This window comes from Dipodomys merriami, unplaced genomic scaffold (assembly GCF_024711535.1).
Source record: "Dipodomys merriami isolate MVZ:Mamm:240054 unplaced genomic scaffold, mDipMer1.0.p SCAF_171, whole genome shotgun sequence".
NCBI classification, from domain to species: Eukaryota; Metazoa; Chordata; class Mammalia; order Rodentia; family Heteromyidae; genus Dipodomys; species Dipodomys merriami.
This window is the reverse complement of record NW_027203060.1, coordinates 2,358,547-2,378,562: the sequence shown is the minus strand read 5'-3', so window position 1 is coordinate 2,378,562 and position 20,016 is coordinate 2,358,547. Positions and strand designations below refer to the sequence as shown.

At 41.4% G+C, this 20,016-nt stretch overlaps 1 long non-coding RNA gene across 5 annotated transcripts in view; it reads right to left on the bottom strand.

The window, feature by feature from the left end:
• The window catches only part of LOC138829409 (uncharacterized), a 38,211-nt gene that overhangs the window by 15,520 nt on the left and 2,675 nt on the right, over positions 1-20,016 (bottom strand). For all 5 annotated transcript variants that reach the window (XR_011372587.1, XR_011372588.1, XR_011372589.1 and 2 more), the window contains 2 exons: positions 19,371-19,536; positions 16,204-16,385 (listed from right to left, as the gene is read on the bottom strand). This is a non-coding gene — a long non-coding RNA (uncharacterized lncRNA). The remainder of the gene's footprint in view (positions 1-16,203; positions 16,386-19,370; positions 19,537-20,016) is intronic.

Below are 20,016 nucleotides of genomic sequence, written 5' to 3'. Positions count from 1 at the left end.
AGGATTATACCAACAAAGCAAAATGGTATTTTTGGTGCTGGGGACCAAACCCAGGCCCTTACACATGTTAAGCAAGTGCTCTCCCACTGAACTAACTCCCTGGTTCCTTAGTTTGCTTTTATGTATAAACTTATCATGTCTGCAAAAGGATACAGAGAAGAGATGTCTGACAGATATTAGAATTGAAATTATTTCTAGAAAGCAGCCTAAGGAGTGTTTAAAAGGTGGCATACATATGAATAGGACTGTCATTCAGCCACAAGAAAAAATTATCATACTTCCTGGAAAAAAAGCGTATGAGTAGAAATCATCACATTAGGAGAAAAAACCAAGATGAATGTTTCTACCAATGAGATATAGAAAAGTACTAAATCTATGTAATCTTAAGAATTCTACTAATTCTAATCAAAACTATTTGAATATTAACCTACATTTTCTTGGACTTGTATACTTATTTCCTCTATCCAGTTATACATAGTGTAGGTTTGCATTCAAATGCGTGAATTTAAACTAACATTTTTATGCTCCCAAAACTTCCCTGATTCTCTTATATCCTCTAATAAAAATTATTACACAAATTATACAAATATCACCTATTCTCTGTCATATGTGGAAAAGAAGGTATAATAAGAGTGAGAAACTGGGTGGGGTTTAGAATGACAGTGACTATTTGGAGTTGGGAAGCTAAAGAGTTGAAGGGGGTGAAAAGAGGGGGCAATGGGTTGTGTCTATAATCTAAGTATGTCACAGGCATGTGTGAAAAGAGGCCTTTAAATCCTGTTAACTATTTTTAAATGGAGGGAAGAGATAAGAAAGGATAATGACTGAATTCGATTAAAACACATTAAACATATAAATGGAAATATTAATCTACCCATTCCATAGCCAGGGCAGAAACTGCTAAAGCATCAAGTGGCTCATGGTGGAGGGAGCACTCACAAGAACCCAGGAGCACCTAAAGGACTGATTACTCAAAATCTAGACACTATGAAAGCAATGGAATGAAAAGAGTGCTGTGCAGAGATCATCAGAGAGGAACCAGTATCCTAAAATATTCCGTGCCTCTCCCTATACAAGAATCAAATGCAAAGCCACCGGCCAGCCGGCCCGGCGGGGGCTGCGGGAGCCCCAGAGACACAGCAGAGACACAGGGGGCCGCTTTCAGATCACCAGGTACTGGTTTGCAGAACAGCGGTTCGCCAGGAACAGAGAAACCTACCAGCCGGGAGTCTCCACGAGGATCCCACCCCCACCCCTCACTCTCCACCCGAGCAGAGAGGCTCCATCCCGCCAAAGCCGCTTGGCACCAGCAGCGTAACAAAGGGACCTGTGGGCAGACCACCCACCCGCCCGATCGCGATCGCAACGACCCGGCGGGGCACTCTGGCCCCAGAGGTACCGCGAAGAAGCTGCCTGAGCGTGGACACTTTTGACCCGACAGCTTCGACAGAGGCAGAGACAGAAAAGAATTACACAGAGCCACCACCGCCCAACCCAGCCCGGATTGCAACAACAACTGACGACCTACACCACACAGAAACAACCAGCTCCAGGGTGAGTACCCCACAGGGGAAGTATATCCCTCAAGGGAGACCAGAGCTGGAGGGAATCGCCAGACCCTGACCTACACTCCCTACCCCAACACCCGGACCACAGGACCCACTAAAACTGGGAACTGTTTGAGAGCTCCACCAGCCCGTGGAGCACACTCAGCTGGCCAGGGTAGAGCAAGAGCATCCCTGGAAGGGAGCTTAAATGCCCAAGCCAGGAACAGCGCCCCTGGGTCAAGACTACCAACAGTAGAAGAAATTTGAACTGTGTCCCCCAGGCTGTATAACCTAGGTGGTATACACATCAGCACAGGCCTAACGAGTGCGCTCCAGGCTGCATAACCTAGGTGGTATACACATCAGCACAGGCCTAACAAGCGCGCTCCAGGCTGGGGCCGGAACCAGGCCCGGGGATCCGGCGCCTGAACAACACAACCAACTCCTCCCAATTGAAGTAAAAAGCTGAGCATACGCCTCAACAGAGGGGAGAAAACCAGGAAACAACACTCCCCGGGAAGCACGCCTGTGACAACAAAAGACCTGGAGGCCCAGGACAAGAGAAGCCCAAACCCCACCAAAACTCCACCCATATACCCTAGACTGGGAATTGGGCAACACAGGCTGCCAGCACCTGATAGTAAGCAGGAGCTCAGACTGTTAAGGCGGCTCAGCAATAGAGTGATAGTCTTGGATGTATGAGGCCCTGGATCTGATTCCTCAGCATCACAAAAGCAAAAAGGGTCAGAAGTGGTGCTGTGGCTCAAATGGTAGGGTGCCAGCCTTGAGCTGAAAAGCTGAGGGACAGCACCCAAACCTAGAGTTCAAGCCCACAACCAGCCCCAAACAAACAAACAAAAACACATCAGGAGCCCATAGCAGACTCCAGTATTTGGGAGAGTGCATCCAGAGCATCTGTTCTTCACAAGAGCACCCGTAGGAGCAAACACAAGCAGTCTAGGCTGCTCAACCCTTCCAAAGGCGGGAACTGCCAGCAATCTACAGCAGAGAGCTGAGAATCCTAAGTAAGTCAGAATAGCAGCTGGAAATAGGCTCCCAACAGAACCCAGATCAGGCACAGACTCTCTCTACCAATACAGAATCAGCAACTAAGCAAAGACAGACACACCAAAACAAAATTGAAGAGCAGTCTCCTGAACCTCCATGCGAAAATCACAGAGAAAAATCACAAGGTTTACCACCACCCAGGACAGCAAGCTCACCTCAAAAGCCAGCAGCCACGCAGGGGAGAGCCCCAGTGGGAGCAAAGCAGGAATGGAAGACAAAAGCTACATCCAAGGGTTGTTGGAGGCAATGACTCAAGAAATAAAGCGAGAAATTGATCAGAAATTGAAAGAGCACAAGGATGAACTATCCAAAGAGATACAGGGTATCAAACAAGAGATGCATGCAAAAATAGAAGCTGCACAAACCTCAGTAAGAAGTGAGATAAACGCCAAATTAGAGGTAATGCATAACTCATTGAGAGGTGAGATCAGTACTCTGAGAACCAACATTGAATCCATAAAGGGATCCATTTCCTCCATGCAAACCACAATAGAAGCCACTGTCAACAGAGTGAATGAAATGGAAGGTAGAGTGTCAGATACAGAAGACAGAATACACCAACTGGACCAAAAAGTGACAGATATGGAAAAATCACTCAAATTAAACCAAAGGGATATTCAAGAGCAAGCAGATAATGCTAAAAAATTTAACCTTCGCATAATTGGAGTGGACGAAGGTGAGGAATTCCAGAGCAAGGGAATGCAACACCTATTTAACAATATAATCAATGAAAATTTTCCCCACCTCAAAAACGACCATCTTAACTACATCACAAAAGCTTATCGAACACCCAACAAGCAAGACCCCAGGAGAAACACTTCTAGACACATTATAGTAAAAATGATAGATCTGAATAATAAGGAAACAATCCTGCATGCAGCAAAAATGAAGAAGGAGCTATACTACAACGGGAAAAAAAATAAGAATCACTGCAGATCTCTCCACACAAACAATGAATGCAAGAAAAGCCTGAGAAAGCACCATACGAGCCCTGAGAGCCAATAACTGCCAACCCAGACTGATATACCTGGCAAAGCTAGCATTCACATTCGATGGAGAACTGAAAACTTTTAATAGCAAAGAAAAACTAAATGAATACATAAACATTAAGCCAGCATTACAAAGAATTCTAAGAGGGGGGACACAACCTGAAGAAAGCAACCAGAAACTGGGGCCTGCCCCAAACAGGCGTTACTCAAAGTCTAACTGAGCAAGCACAGGAGGAAAGGAAAGAAGAAAAACTTAGGAAAACGGAATGGCAGGGACAACAATGCATCTCTCTATACTTTCTCTTAATATAAATGGGCTGAATTCGCCAATTAAAAGAAAACGAACTGAGGACTGGATCAGAAAACAAGACCCATCCATCTGTTGCCTTCAGGAGACCCACCTCTCAGCCAAACATACAAACTCAGAGTGAAGGGGTGGAAAAGGATCTACCAATCAAACGCCCCCAGTAAGAAAGCAGGTGTAGCTATCCTGATATCTGACAAAATAAACTTTTCATTAAAATCAGTACAGAAAGACAAGGACGGATACTACATATTAATAAAGGGAACAATCCAAGAGGAGGATATAACCATCATCAACTTATATGCCCCAAATATTGGTGCACCCAGATATGTCAAACAAACGCTCTCAAACTTACAGAATAAAATAGATCCCAATACGATAATACTAGGAAACTTTAACACACCATTCTCACCAAAGGACAGGTCTACCAACCAGAGGATTGGCAATGAAGCTACCGAATTAAGAGAGGCCATACTTCAAGCGGAATTAACTGACATCTACCGAGTATTTCACCCTAAAACAACACAGTACACATTCTTCTCAGCAGCTCACGGAACTTTCTCCAAAATAGACCATATCATAGTTCATGCAAGGAACTTAAGCAAATACAAAGGGATCGACATAATCCCCTGTATCCTATCTGACCACAGTGGAATCAAGCTAGCTCTCAATAACAAAGCATACCACAGAAATTTCTCTAATACATGGAAATTGAACAGCACACTCCTTAACAATGCCTGGATAACAGAAGAGATCAGAGAAGAAATAAAGCATTTCCTACAACTCAATGAAAATGAAAACACCTCACAAAGAAACTTGTGGGACACAGCAAAAGCAGTCCTGAGGGGCAAATTTATTGCCCTCAGGGCCCACATCAAGAGAATGGAGACAGACCAAGTAAATAATCTCATGTTGCAATTAAAACAGCTAGAAAAACAAGAAAAAATGGGACCTAAAGCTACTAGACGAAGCCAGATAACCAAATTAAAAGCAGAGATTAACCAATTAGAAAATCAGAAAACCATAACCAAAATAAACCAAACAAAAAGCTGGTTCTTTGAAAAAATAAACAAAATTGATGGCCCATTGGCTAGATTAATTAAAAAAAGAAGAGAGGGAACCCATATTAATAGGATTAGGGATGCCACGGGAAACATCACAACACGTACCCAAGATATCCAAACAATTCTAACAGACTACTTTCAAAAGCTATACTCTCTAAAGGAAGAAAATCGGGCAGAAATGGATGCATTTTTAGAGAAATACAAGTTGCCCAAACTGAGCAAAGAAGAAGTTAACCAATTAAATAAGTCAATATCCTATAATGAGATACAGGAAGCTATCAAAAGTCTTCCAACAAAAAAAAGCCCAGGGGCTGGGAAAGTGGCTCAGTGGTAGGGCGCTTGCCTTGGATGCTTGAGGCCCTGGGTTCGATTCCTCAGCACCACATAAGCAAAAAGAAAAAAAAAGCCGGAAGTGGCGCTGTGGCTCAAGTGGTAGAGCACTTGCCTTGAGCTGAAGAGCTGAGGGACAGCGCACAGGCCCAGAGTTCAGGCCCCACGATCGGACCCCCCCCCCAAAAAAAAAAAAAAAAGCCCAGGACCAGATGGATTCACAGCAGAATTCTATAAGACCTTTAAACAAGAACTAATACCCATACTCCTCAAGCTCTTCAGAGAAACAGAGAAGGAAGGAGCTATCCCAAACTCATTCTACGAAGCCAATATCACACTCATCCCCAAACCAGGAAAAGACCCAACCAAAAAGGAGAATTACAGACCAATCTCCTTGATGAACACAGATGCAAAGATCCTTAACAAGAGTCTAGCTAACAGAATCCAGAAACACATAAAAAAAATAATTCACTATGACCAGGTAGGCTTTATCCCAGAGACACAGGGATGGTTTAACATACGTAAGTCAATAAATGTAATCCAACATATCAACAGAGCCAAGGTCAAGAATCACATGATTATCACCACAGATGCAGAAAAGGCCTTTGACAAAATTCAACATTCATTCATGCTAAAAGCTCTGGAGAAATTAGGAATAGAAGGAACATTTCTAAAAACAATAAAAGCCATTTATGACAGACCAATAGCCAATATTATACTTAATGGGGAAAAGCTACAACCAGTTCTCCTAAAATCAGGAACAAGGCAAGGATGCCCACTGTCTCCACTCCTCTTCAATATAGTCCTAGAACCCTTAGCCAGGGCAATAAGGCAAGAAAAAGACATTAAAGGGATCTGCATAGGGAAAGAAGAAGTTAAACTATCCCTTTTTGCAGACGACATGATACTATACCTCCACGATCCCAAAAACTCCATCCCCAAACTCTTAGAAATCATAAATCACTTCGGCAAAATAGCAGGATACAAAATAAACCCACAAAAATCAGTTGCCTTCCTATACACTGATAATGTACAGGAAGAGAGGGAAATAAAGGGAGCAACCCCATTCACAATAACCTCCCAAAAAATAAAATATTTAGGAATTAACCTAACCAAAGATGTAAAAGAACTATTTAATGAGAACTATAAAAAGTTAAAGAAAGAAATTGCAGAAGACACTAGGAAATGGAAAGACCTCCCATGCTCCTGGATAGGCCGACTTAATATAGTAAAGATGGTAATACTTCCAAAACTAATATACAAATTCAACGCAATTCCTATTAAAATCCCAATGACGTACATCACTGAAATACAGAAAACAGTCCAAAAATTCATATGGAACAACAAAAGACCTAGAATAGCCAAAAAAATTCTAGGGGATAAAGACAATATGGGAGGGCTATCCATGCCGAACTTCAAACTCTACTACAGAGCTATAATAAACAAAGACAGCATGGTACTGGCACAAAAACAGACCCGAAGACCAATGGAACAGAATAGAAGATCCAGAAATAAATCCACAGGCCTACAGCCAGCTGATATTCGACAAAGGAGCCAAAGACATACAATGGAAGAAACACAGCCTCTTCAACCATTGGTGCTGGGAAAACTGGGCAGCCACATGCAGAAAACTAAAAGTGGACCCCAACCTATCACCATGCACCAACATCAACTCAAAATGGATTAAAGACCTTAACATTAAACCTGAATCTCTGAAACTACTGCAGGACAGAGTAGGAGAGACACTTGAACTAATAGGCACAGGAAGGAACTTCCTGAACAGAGTCCCAGGGTCACAACAAATTGGAGAGAGACTCGACAAATGGGACTACCTTAAAATAAAAAGCTTCTGCACAGATAAAGCTATCGCAACCAAGCTAGAAAGACAACCAACTAATTGGGAAAAAATATTTACCAGCAATATATCAGACAAGGGGTTAACATCCTGTATATACAGGGAACTCAAGAAACTAATCCCTCCCAAACCTAACAAACCAATTACTAAATGGGCAAGGGAACTAAAGAGGGACTTCTCAAATGAAGAAATAAAAATGGCAAAGAAACACATGAGGAAATGTTCATCATCCCTGGTGGTGAAGGAAATGCAAATAAAGACAACCCTGAGATACCACCTTACCCCAGTCAGAATGTCCCACAACCACAAATCAGCCAACGACAAATGCTGGAGGGGATGTGGAGAACGAGGAACGCTATTACACTGCTGGTGGGAATGTACACTCATACAACCACTTTGGAAAGCAGTCTGGAGGGTCCTTAGAAAGCTAAAGATTGACCTCCCTTACGACCCAGTCATACCACTTCTAGGCATCTACCCTGAACAACAGGAACCAATATACAAGGACACGTGCACCTCCATGTTTATTGCAGCACTGTTCGCAATAGCTAGGATATGGAAACAACATAGATGCCCCACCACAGATGAATGGATCCAAAAATTGTGGTATCTATACACAAGGGAATATTATGCAGCCATTAGAAATGACAAAATAATGGCATTTGCAGGGAAATGGATGGAGCTAGAAGGAATCATGTTGAGCGAGGTAAGCCAAGAACGAAGAGACAAACAGTACATGGTCTCCCTGATAAGTGGATGATAAATCCAAAATGTTAGGTGATATGACAAAACTAACAGGACTTAAGAAACAAAGAACTCCCACTCATCTGGTTGAACCACTACCAAATATCCCCATGCTGCTGATCACATATATGGTATATAACATGTGAGCACCGTTATATATTACAGACTGTGATAGACAATTTGCTCCAGGAAAGTTAGAATGAACTTGTGATTTTAATTAGCATCATTATTCCACAATACTGTGAATTTCCGGAAATTAAGTAATCACTTAATCACAATCCAAAAAAAAAAAAAAAAAAGAACCTTGGGAGGGAGGGAGGGGATGGTAGGGGGAAAACAATGGAGGGGGTAACAATGTTCAAGAGGAAGTGTACTCATTATCTCACTCATGTAAATTTAACCCTCTGTATAGTATCTTTACAATAAAAAAATTAAAAAAAAAGAATCAAATGCAAATGTTGTCGTGGTACTCATCTATTACCTAATTGTTAGGGCAATGAAAGGTTTTGAAAAAGTGAAGCACATGGCTCAATATTGGCACCTAAGGCCCAAATGTAAATATTACAGTGTTAGTATCCACAAGCTGAACTTCTCCTCCATCAGGTTGGACTTGCTTACTTGAGAATAGTATTCACTCTCTTTCAGCTCACTCTCAGCTTGTCTCTGAATGCACCCCACTCATGCTCAGGTAGCTGCCATCCTCATGGACACAATACAAACTGAGACCCAGAGAAAGAATGAAAGGAGATCATCACAAATGGTAGAATTCCTGGTCTTTAGCACCTGATAACTTCAGCTCACCCAGGCTGGGAGAAGCTGGCTCTGGGTGGCAATCACACACAGCTATTGCTGAGAAACACTGGGTGGCAAAGAACCATGGGGAACCACTGCGTCCTGCCCACCACCCACCAACTCAAGAAGATCCACTAAGACCAATGACCTTCCCATGCCGATCCCATCTACAAAGCTCTTGCCCCACAGGCAATAACATCCAGAAAGCCCTGTCATGGAGGCAGAGCCTGATCCCACTAAGAACAGTGGAACAAACTTTAGCCCAGACTTATAACTTCTTCCTCTTAGTAGGAGGGCCCTGAGTCTCTCCCCAGCACACAGAGGCCCCACTTATCAGTCAGAAACATCAAACACCAGCCCAGTGTGCAGATTGTCTCACCTAGGTAGAGGGGACCTAAGCTTCTACCCAGCACTTGGGAAATCCTACATCCTAAGTAGCAAGCTCAGAAAGCCAGCCCACCGGATACAACTTCCCTCTTACTACCTGGGAAGGCTCCAAGTCTTCACAAAGCAAGCTAAGGCCAAATACATCCCCCTACAACTTCCCTCTTGCTAAGTGGGAGGCTCTAAGTCTCTACCAAGTACACCAGTGCCCCATCCAACAGGTACAAAGCTCTGAAGGCCAGCCCACTATGTACAATGTCCCAACCCTAGAAGTAGCATGCTCCAATAATAACCTACCACTTACCACTTCCCATTCCCACCAGGTCTAGAAGCTTGAAGTCCCAGACCTTCAAGTAGAATGTTCCACCCACCAAACAAAATGTGACAAAAGCCCCTAGACAAAGCATGCCCAAAAGACCAGTCCACCATGCTCAAATTCTCATCCATCAAATAGGTAGACTTCAACTCTCCATTCACCCCTGGGAACCTTCCACTTGCCAACTAGATCAAACCAAAGGGCAGTCCATCTGGTACTTTGTCAATTCCACAAGATATACAAGCAGGAAAGGTCTTCTTCCATGCAGAAAGCAAAACCCACCAAATAGAAAGCCCAAAGGCCAGCCCACCAAGGAGAGGCTGGAAAGCCATTCCCACAAAGTACAACTTCCCACATCCCCCCAACTAGGACACCTCCAAAGCCAGCTCACTAAGTAGACCCCACCCACCAGATGTGGGGGGGTAGAATCAAGCATTCCACCCAGCATGTACACTACCTAAAGTCACTAACCTGCAGGAACAATATCATACCCACCAAGATTAAGAGTACATAGATTTAGCCTGCCCTAGCTATACAGGAGGCTGAGATCTGAGGGTAGTGGTTCTATGCCAGCCCAGGAACAGAAAGTTGGTGAAGTTCTTAATCTTTAATCAGCTACCAAAAAAATCAGGAAGTAAAAGCTGAGGTTCAAGTGGCTCTAGTCTTCAGCAAAGAGGCTCCTGGACAGTGCCCAGGTACTGAGGTCAAGCCTCATGAGCAGCACAGATACAAAAAAAAAAGCCCATAAATGGACTTAACATTTTAATGCCAAGTAATGTCTTTGCAGAACAGATACCATAAAGTAGACGATACTGGGAAGTCCTGGGGCTTGAACTCAGGGGCTATGTGCTGTCCCTGAACTTTTTGTAAATCTAATCTAGAGTTCTACCACTGGAAACATACCTCCACTTTCATTTTTTGGTGACGAACTAGAGATAGACTCAGAGATTTTCATGCCCTGGCTGGTTTCAAATCATGATCCCAGCCTATATTGGAAAATTTTATGTCAACTATTTATGGCAATACAAATTACATGAATTCATGAGCTACTTACATATTATTTACAGACTTGACCTTTTAGAGTCTAAGACAAATATAAACTGAAGGAAAAGTAGGTAAAAATAAACATGAAGGGATAAGCAGAAAGAGGTACATTCAGAATCAAAGAAGAATCAAACACTGTCATATGCTGGAAAAAAACATGTGAATGGAAGATGTAAGGTTAAGTGAAATAAGGCAGTCACAAAGAACATTGATCACACGTTTTCTCTCACATGTGAAAGGTAAAAAAGCCAACCTGGAAGCCTGAAAGGGTGACTCAATAGGTAAAGCACTTGCTTTGCAAACATGGAACCTCAAGTAAGTACCACAAAAAAAGAAAAGAAAAAAAGCCAACCTGAAAGTAAAAAGTGAATATGATGGAGTTACAGCAAAATTCTACAGGGCCTTCAAAACATAACTGACACCAATACTCCTCCAACTCTTCAATGAAATTGAAAGAGAAAGTTCACTACTGAACTCTTTCTATGAAGCCATCATAACTCTCATCCCAAAACCAGGCAGGGACTCATCAAAGAAAGAGAACTATAGACCCATTTCTTTGATGAACATTGATGCAAAACTTCTCAACAAAATTTTGGCCAATCGACTTCAACAATTCATAAAAAAAAATCATACACTACCATCAAACAAGATTCATTTCAGGGATGCAAAGCTGGTTCAATATACCCAAATCAATTAATATAATTCATCACATCAACAAGAGCAAGGATAAGAACCACACGGTTATCTCAATAGATGCAGGAAAAGCACTGACATGATCCAACACCCCTTTATGATGAAGGCTCTGGAAAAACTAGAAATTCAGGGAACATACCTCAATACAATAAAGCCAGCATTATACTTAAGGACAAAAAACTAAAGCCATTTCCTCTAAACTCAGGAACAAGACAGGGGATGTCCACTCTCTCCACTTCTCTTCAATTTAGTATTAGAATGCCTACCTACAGCAATAAGACAAGATGAAAACATAAAGGGGATCCAAATAGGGAAAGATGAAGTAAAACTCTCCCTCTTTGCAGATGACATGATCTTGTATTTAAAGAATCCCATGGACTCCACTCCCAAATTACTCGAGCTGATTGGAAACTTTAACAAAGTAGCAGGGTATAAAATTAACACTCACAAATCAATGGCTTTTCTGTATGAGAAGAGTGCAGCTGAAATCAGGAAAGCAACTCCATTCGTAATAGCCCCACAAAAAATAAAATACCTAGGAATTAACTTAAATAAAGAAGTGAAGGACTTCTATGATGAAAACTTTAAAAACCTGAAAAAAGGAAATCAAAGCAGAACTTAGAAAGTAGAAAAATCTCCTATGCTCCTGGATCGGAAGGATTAACATCCTGAAAATGGCAATACTTCCCAAGGCTAACTATAAATTCAATGTGATACCTATCAATATTCCAACCTCAGAAGTGGCACTGTAGCTCAAGCCATAGAGCCCTTGCCTTGAGCTGAAGAACGCAGGGATAGCACCCAAGCCCAGAGTTCAAGTCCCGTGACCGACCCCCCCAAAAAAAATTGTTCAATATTCCAACCTCATTTTTCAATGAAATAGAAGAAGCAATCCAAAAATTCATATGGAACTAAAAAGACCACAAATAGCAAAAACAGAAAGAATAGTGCTGGAGGAATATCAATACCAAATTTCAAATTCTACTACAAAGCTATAGTAATCAAAACAGCTTGGTACTGGCACAAGAACAGACCTCAGGACCAATGGAATAGAATTAAAAACCCAGAAATGAACCCATAGACCTATAGCAACCTAATCTTTGAAAAGGGAGCTAAAAAAATAAAATGGAAGACAGCCTCTTGAGTAAATGGTGCTGGCAAAATTGGTTAACTACTTGTAGAAAACTAAACCCAGATCCTTATATACCACCCTGCACCAGAATCAACTCCAAATGGATCAAAGACCTCTAAGTCAAAGGAGATGCCCTAATAACATTATAGGAAGGAATAGGAAAAACCCCAGGTCTCCTTGGCACAGGCCAAAATTTTCTTAATAGAGACCCAGAAACACAACAAATCAAAGAAATGTTGGACAAATGGGATTGCATGAAATTGCAGAGCTTCTTCATGGCAAAGGACATAACAAGCAAGATCAATAGAAAGCTCATGGATTGGGAGAAGATCTTCACTAACCATATAAAAGATAAGGGTCTTATATCTAAAATATGCTTGGAACTCAAAAATTAAATCCCCCAACAACAAATCCTCAAAGAAACAACTGCCCATAAATAAGTGGGCTAAATACTTAAAGAGAAACATCTCTGAAGAGGAAGAATGACCAATAGACATATGAAGAAATGCTCAACCTCTCTAGCCATAAAAGAAATGCAAATAAAAACAACATTCAGATACCACCTCACACCAGTTAGAATGGCTATATTCAAGAACTCAAATAACAACAGATGCAGGAGGGGATGTGGCCACAAGGGAACCCTACTGCATTGTTGGTGGGAGTGTAAACTTGTTCAACCACTTTGGAAAGCAGTATGGAGGTTCCTCAAAAGACTCAATATAGAGTTCCCCTATAACCCAGCAATCCCACTTTTGGACATTTACCCAAATGATCACAAATAAGACTATACTAAAGCTACCAGCACGACTATGTTTATTGCAGCATTATTTACCATAGCTAAGATATGGAACCAACCCAGATGTCCCTCAGTAGGTGAATGGATCAAGTAAATGTGGTATATATACATAATGGAATTCTATGCCTCCATCAGAAAGAATGACATTGCCCCATTTGTTAGGAAATGGAAAGACTTGGAAAAAATTAGAATAAGTGAAGTAAGCCAGACCCAAAGAAACATAGGTCCCATGGTCTCCCTTATTTGCAATAACTCGCATATGTCTGGGACAAGCAGAGAAGGTCAAAAGCTATGTACATATGACCAGATAAGATGATGTTATTTGAAATGAACCCCAAGATAGGAATGCAAGTGGTTTTCTCTTTCTTGCTATTGTTTCTAACATATTTATAATGTACCATGTGATTTTTTTTTGTTTCTTTGTATGTTCCTCCCCCACAGTCTAACCCCTGTTTTCACTGTATTTGATGTCGGTGCCCTTCATCTTATATATACACTTTTCTAATTTGGGGAGGGGAAGGGAAAAAACAAAATGCTTAAATAGGGATACAGGTTGATCTACTGTAACAATGAGATGTACAAGACACTATGTTGAAATACAACTGGGGGGAGTGTAGTTGAGGTGGGAGGGAAGGGATGGTAAGGGAAAAATAAAGAGGTAACAATGTTTGATAGAAAATGTACTCATTACCTTTTTCATGTAACTGTAACCCTCTGTACAGTATTTTTACAATTAAAAACATATTAAAAAAGAATGGAAAAAAGTGATTAGGAATTAGAAAGGCAGCTGAGATGAAGGAGGGTGGGTAGAATGGAGGTTCATGTGAAAAGTGTATGCTGTACAGAAATATAGAAATATCACACTGAATCTAATATGTACAATTTGTGTGTTAAGAAAAATAAGTAAATAAAAGATTTTTAATAACACAGGCACAAGGTAAAGAGCTCTGAGATAATAGCTAATCGGATGAGCACAAAGAGAGAAGTCTTCTGCCACCTAGTGGTGAGAATGTAGAACAACCAGAACTTTCTTGCCCTGCAAGAGTGTCACATGCTAGAGTTACAAGGAAACCAGTGTTTCCATTCATGCAGATTGCTAAAATAGGATACACAGGAGAAATTTCTTGCTTACAGTTTTTGGATGCTGAGAGTCTAAGATCAGGGTGCTGTTAGATTCAGTGTTATGGAAGTGCTGTTTTAGTACTTCTAGCTGATATACTTGGGCTTTTTTTTTTTTATAAGGACACTGATGGAACTCAATGGCTCCACCACCTAAGACCATCAACTTCTGGGCTAGGATTGGAATAGATATGAACTTCCAGATCTTACTGCTTGAGTGACAGCTCCACTTCCAACTTTTTTTTTTTTTTTGCTGGTCCTGGGGCTTGCACTCTGGCCCTGGGCCTGTCTCTCAGCTTCTTTTTGCTCAAGGTGAACGCTCTATCACTTGAACAACGCCACTTTTGATACTTTTGAGTTTATTGAATGAAGATAAATGTCTCTGGGTTGGCTTCCAACCATAATCCTCAAGATCTCAGCCTCCTGAGTAGCTGGGATTACAGGCATGAGCCCCAGGCACCAGGTGTAACTTTTTTTTTTTAATGGTTAAAGATTAGAGTCCCACACACTTTCCTGCCCAGTCTGGCTTCAAACAATGATCCTCAGATTTCAGCCTCTTAAGTATCTAGGCATGAGCCAACAGCACCAAGGTCCTGCAAGTGTTTCTTAAGGCCACCCACTGAGCATTGTTCCTGATTGCAGCAAGTTTCAACTTTCTTAACCACAAATGTGTTCCTGCATCCTGGTGGGACTGTTCCTCAAAGGATGAAAAAAACAATAAACAAAAAACAAAAAACAAAGGGTGCTTATGTGGATGTGTTCATCATGCTACGCGCTTATGGTTCATGCCTGCTTGTAGATAACTCTTATACTTTCATTCATGTAAAAGGATCAATAGAATGTACTCATTACCTAACTGATGTAACTGTAAGCCCTCTGTAGTCACCTTTGCAATACAAATTTTAAAAGTAAATAAAAGGATCAATAGTAGAATAAATGTTCCATGGCAAGGTATACACAATATAAATAAAAGCTTCATTCATAAAAAAATCATACAAGAAATGTTGTTGACACTGAGCATAACAAACAAGTTTACTCCTAAGATGCGCCTAAGCCGTTTCTGAATTTTAGAGACACAGAAATGCCAAATGCACATTCTTTGTCCTCGGGAGGGAGAGGGGGTTGGGGTCCGGTATGAGAACATCTGAATGCTGCAAATTAGGAGAAAAGCTGGAATTTGGAAACATGCGTGTGTCTTGAAAGTTGATGTGGAAAACAGTTGCCTGGCTGGGCTCATGAAGAGGGAGAGTCGAGGTAAACCCTAACTTGGATGAGTCCTAACCAACAAGTAGCAATGAGGTGACAGGTGTTTAGAGAATGAGAGTAAGCCAACATGCCAAACACCGAGGTGAGTCAGGAGAGGAAAAGAGGGTGAGAATTTCCTGCCAACTTGTGAGTGGGGATGAGGTGGCATAATGACAGGCAATTCTACACTGAGCACAACTTCCATACTCTGCAGGCCACTGTGTTTCCTGCAACCACATGACCAATACCTCCACTGTGCTCTAGGCTGGGGAGACCTGAAAATGCATCTTCACATGGCCAAAGCTGCACAGGTAAAACCATGGAGATTGGTCAGGCACTGGTAGCTCACACCTATAATCCTAGCTAGTCAGGAGGCTGAGATCTGAGGATTGTGGTTTGAAGATAGCTAAGGCAAAACAGTCTGCAAGACCCTTATCTCCAATTAGCCACCAGAAAATGAGAAGTTGAGCAGTGACTAAAAGTGGTAGAGTGCTAGTCTTGAGCAAGAAAGCTCAAGAACAGTGCCCAACAAAAGAGAAAAAAATAAAAACCTATGGAAAGGCACTGATAGGTGACTGAAATGTTCAATTTCTTCATTACACAAGTGGTGACAGGCTCAAACTCTGTTGTGGTTTACCAGTAAAATGAATCCCTTTTCCTAGGTAAATGATAGATTTCAATACAAAAGTTCAGTGTTTTAAATAGTCCAAAGAGACATACAGTGAGATTCATACTATCTACTTATTATACAGAGAAAGAAAGCTTTTTAGCTTTACATTACCTATGTATAATCCAGAGATTTTATAAAGAACAAAAAAATTTCTTCTTGTCTTCTTGATCTTGCATTTTGGCAAGATGGAGCCCTATACTGTCCAGGCTGGTCTTGAACTCAAGATCCTCCTGCTTCAGCCTTCTGATTGCTGAGAAGAAAGGCATGCACCACTACTCCCAGTAATCTTCTTTCTAAATAGGAAAAAAAAAAACGATAAATGTAACCAATCACCTTTAAAGGACAAATTAATTCAAAGGTAGAGTCTATAGACTATTCCAATCTGCTAGAGATGAAATAAAGATAATATTAAAATAAAGAGACTTGAGAGACAGTAGGAGAAAAATGAGGGAAGGGGTAACAAGTTTGATAAGAAATATACTTATTACCTTACTTATGCAACAGTAACCCCTTTGTATATCACCTTGACAATAAAAAATAAAGAGACTCATAAAGAAGAAAAAAACATAATTAACATTTCCAGAGGGGATAGTCAAATGATGAGATCATGAGGAAAATATTCCAACTAAAGATTAAAATTCTGGAATACAAAAAAATAAGTACTAATTATATATACACTATATGTATATATATATTTTTTTTCGGTCATGGGAGTTGAATTCTGGTCCTGGACGCTGTCCCTCAGCTCTTCAGCTCAAGGCTAGTGCTCTACCACTTGAGCCACAGCACCACTTCTGGTTTTCTGAGTTGTTTATTGGAGATAAGAGTCTCACGGATTTTTGTGCCCCGATTGGCTTTGAACTTTGATCCTTAGATCTCAGCCTTCTGAGTAGCTAGGATTACAAGCATCAGCCACTGGTGCCCAGCTGAATGATATTTTTGGTGTTCCGATGAAAACCAAGGCTTCACATATTCTAGGCAAGTATTCTACCACTGAGCTAACTTCCTAGATACATATTTTGTTTTTATGCATAAATTTGCCATGTGGATCAAGAAAGAAATGTCTGAGAGATGAGAAGGTAGGAACTAGTTATAGAAAGCTGCCAAAGTGAGCAGATACCCACCTGAGCAAGTGAAAATGTGGCTCATTGACCCAACAGAAGCCCTGAGTATTTACAAGGTGCTATCAGGTCAGCATCCCACACGTGGGATGCTGGATGGCAACAGAGGACAAAGTGGACACCACACCTTCTTGACATGTGCTGCCATTAAGTACACAAGCAACATAAAGCTATGGGGAAAATGGACAGACAGTGGCTGCCTGAACACCAAAGAGAGAAAATGTTTCTGTAATCTGAGATGGGCACTTATGAGTATATTACTGTACAGAATGTTATTTTAGGAATGTTACTATACTTACAGCATGTTACTTTTAATAGAGGAAGATAGACAGATGTGGTCCAGAATGCCTTTAATTCCAGAATTGGATAGGCAGGACAGAAAGATAAAGGTAAAGAAAATTGACAAAGCCAGGCATGTCTGGCTCACACCTGTAATCCTAGCTACTCAGGAGACTGAGATCTGAAGATCATGGTTCAAAGCCAGCCAGGGTAGGGAAGTTTGTGAGACTCTAATCTCCAGTAAACCACTAGAAAACCGGAAGTGGCACTGTGGCTCAAGTGTTGGAACACTAGCCTTGAGCTGAAGAGCATAGGGACAACGCCCAGGCCCAGAGTTCAAGCCCCACAACAAAGAAAAAGAAAGAAAGAAAGAAAAAGAAAGAAAGAAAGAAAGAAAGAAAGAAAGGAAGGAAGGAAGGAAGGAAGGAAGGAAGGAAGGAAGGAAGGAAGAAAAAGAAAGAAAGAAAGGAAAAGGAAGGAAGGAAGGAAGGAAGGAAGGAAGGAAGGAAGGAAGGAAGGAAGGAAGCAAGGAGGGAAGGAAGGAAGGAAGGAAGGAAGGGAAAATTATCATGTGTTACACTTTACCTTAGCCCTTCAATCTGAAAGATTTCAACTACTATAGGTAAAACCTATTAACAGGTTCTTTGAATATGAAAATGAACTAACTTATGGGTTATCACAGTCTACTTCATCCATATATGTAGTACGTAATGTTGAAGTCAGGTGAAATAGTAATATTTTCTTAAGACACATTTTCCTTAATTTGAACAGGGTCCTGAAAATGTCATGTTTCCCAAGCAGGCAGCAACAAACTTGAGCTATAATCTGAACGCTTTCTGCTTTTACTATTTTTTGTACCAATTCTGGTGCTTGAACTCAGGACCTGGGCACTGTCCCTGAGTTTCTTTTGCTCAAGATTAGAATTCTACCTCTTTAGCCAAAGTGACACTTACAGCTTTTTTCATGTGGTACAGAGGAACTGAACCTAGGGCTTCATGAATGACAGGAAAGCATTTTACCACTGAGCCACATTCCCAGTCCTGCTTTATTTTTTTGAAAGAGTTTTTTAGACACTAGCCTGGTACACCATCCTGTTAATACTTCATATTTAGCTGGGAGGAAAGCACCACCATGCACAGAATTGTCTTGGTTTAAATATAGGTCTCGCCACAATCATTTTGCCTGCGCGGGTCTTAAACTGAAATCCCACATTCTCCCAGCTCAGCATCCAACTTTGATTAGGTTTAGGATGAAAACTTTCACAATTCTTCCTTTAAGGCTTTTGGATGAAAACTTTCACAATTCTTCCTTTAAGGCTTTTAGAAACTACAGAGCATTCTTGTTATCTATAGTTAATCTGCATGCAGTAGAACCTCTAAGCAATTCCTTTGTGTCTCTTTTCATTTGATTTTCCAGAGACAAAATATTACTAGGTGTCTCTACTGTGACCTGGCCTCATACAGGATTTCTAGGGCACACCTTTCTATCCATTCACACACTCCATCTCTCTTCTTCCCATGCCCACACTGACAACGTGCCTTCTATCCTGTCATCATCAGCCACACATTAGTACTCCCTCCACCCGTACTTCATCCTGTAGCACTCCTCTCAAATAACATCTGTGTTCTCCTCAGTCTTTCATTCACAAAAAGGAAGCAAGCCAGACTCTCCCATCTGCTATCCTCCCCAGCCCTGCCCCAACTTCCTCCTTCCCACACCACTCTTAAGATTTGGCCTTCCACCTTCTCTGATTTGCTATTACCATAAGCCTCCTAAGCTGCAGGAACAGCCCAGCCTCCCTACAACCAGGATGGCCAGGCAGGAATCCACTGTCATGCAGGGGCCTTCCTCAACCAACTCTCCCCAGCCCCAACTCACCTCTTCTCTCCAGCACAGTCCTTCATTCTATGTCTCTCCAGGCAGGTACCCTTCACTGAGCACATGCATTTCAGTCTGTCCCACAGGATGCCACACTTCCACAGGTATGTCTGGTCACCTCAAGAGCAGACTTGTCTTCAAGGTTTTCATTTGTACCTAGACCATACTTGTAAAAGAGTATAAGAAGTCAAAATACCATGTACTGTTTTAGCTGAAAAAGCAAGCAAACCAGGTTACTGGTAAAAATGCTAGATGTCTATCACTGCTCTACCAAATTCGCTGAAGACCCTTTGGGCTTAGAAGATGTAGTGAGGAATCCTTATTTATGTGTTTAGGTAGTGTCACCTAAGGTCCTAAGGCCTGAAAATGAAAAAAAATGGCAAAAAATTGGAGGAGGGTCACAGAGCAAGCCCAGGAGCTACATGGAATTCACATGGTCTTTTTACGTAAGCAGAAACGTCTGAGGGCGCTCAGGCCATCCCAGGGGATGGGGTGAGCCAGTTTCACTAGCAATACTGGATGCAGGTTTGATCTAAAAGTTTCAAATTACAAATTTATCTAATTAGTTACACATTCTCCAGTATAATAAGCACAGGCCTAAGAATCCAAGTCTACAGAGACAGGAAAGGCCAAAGACGAAAGCACT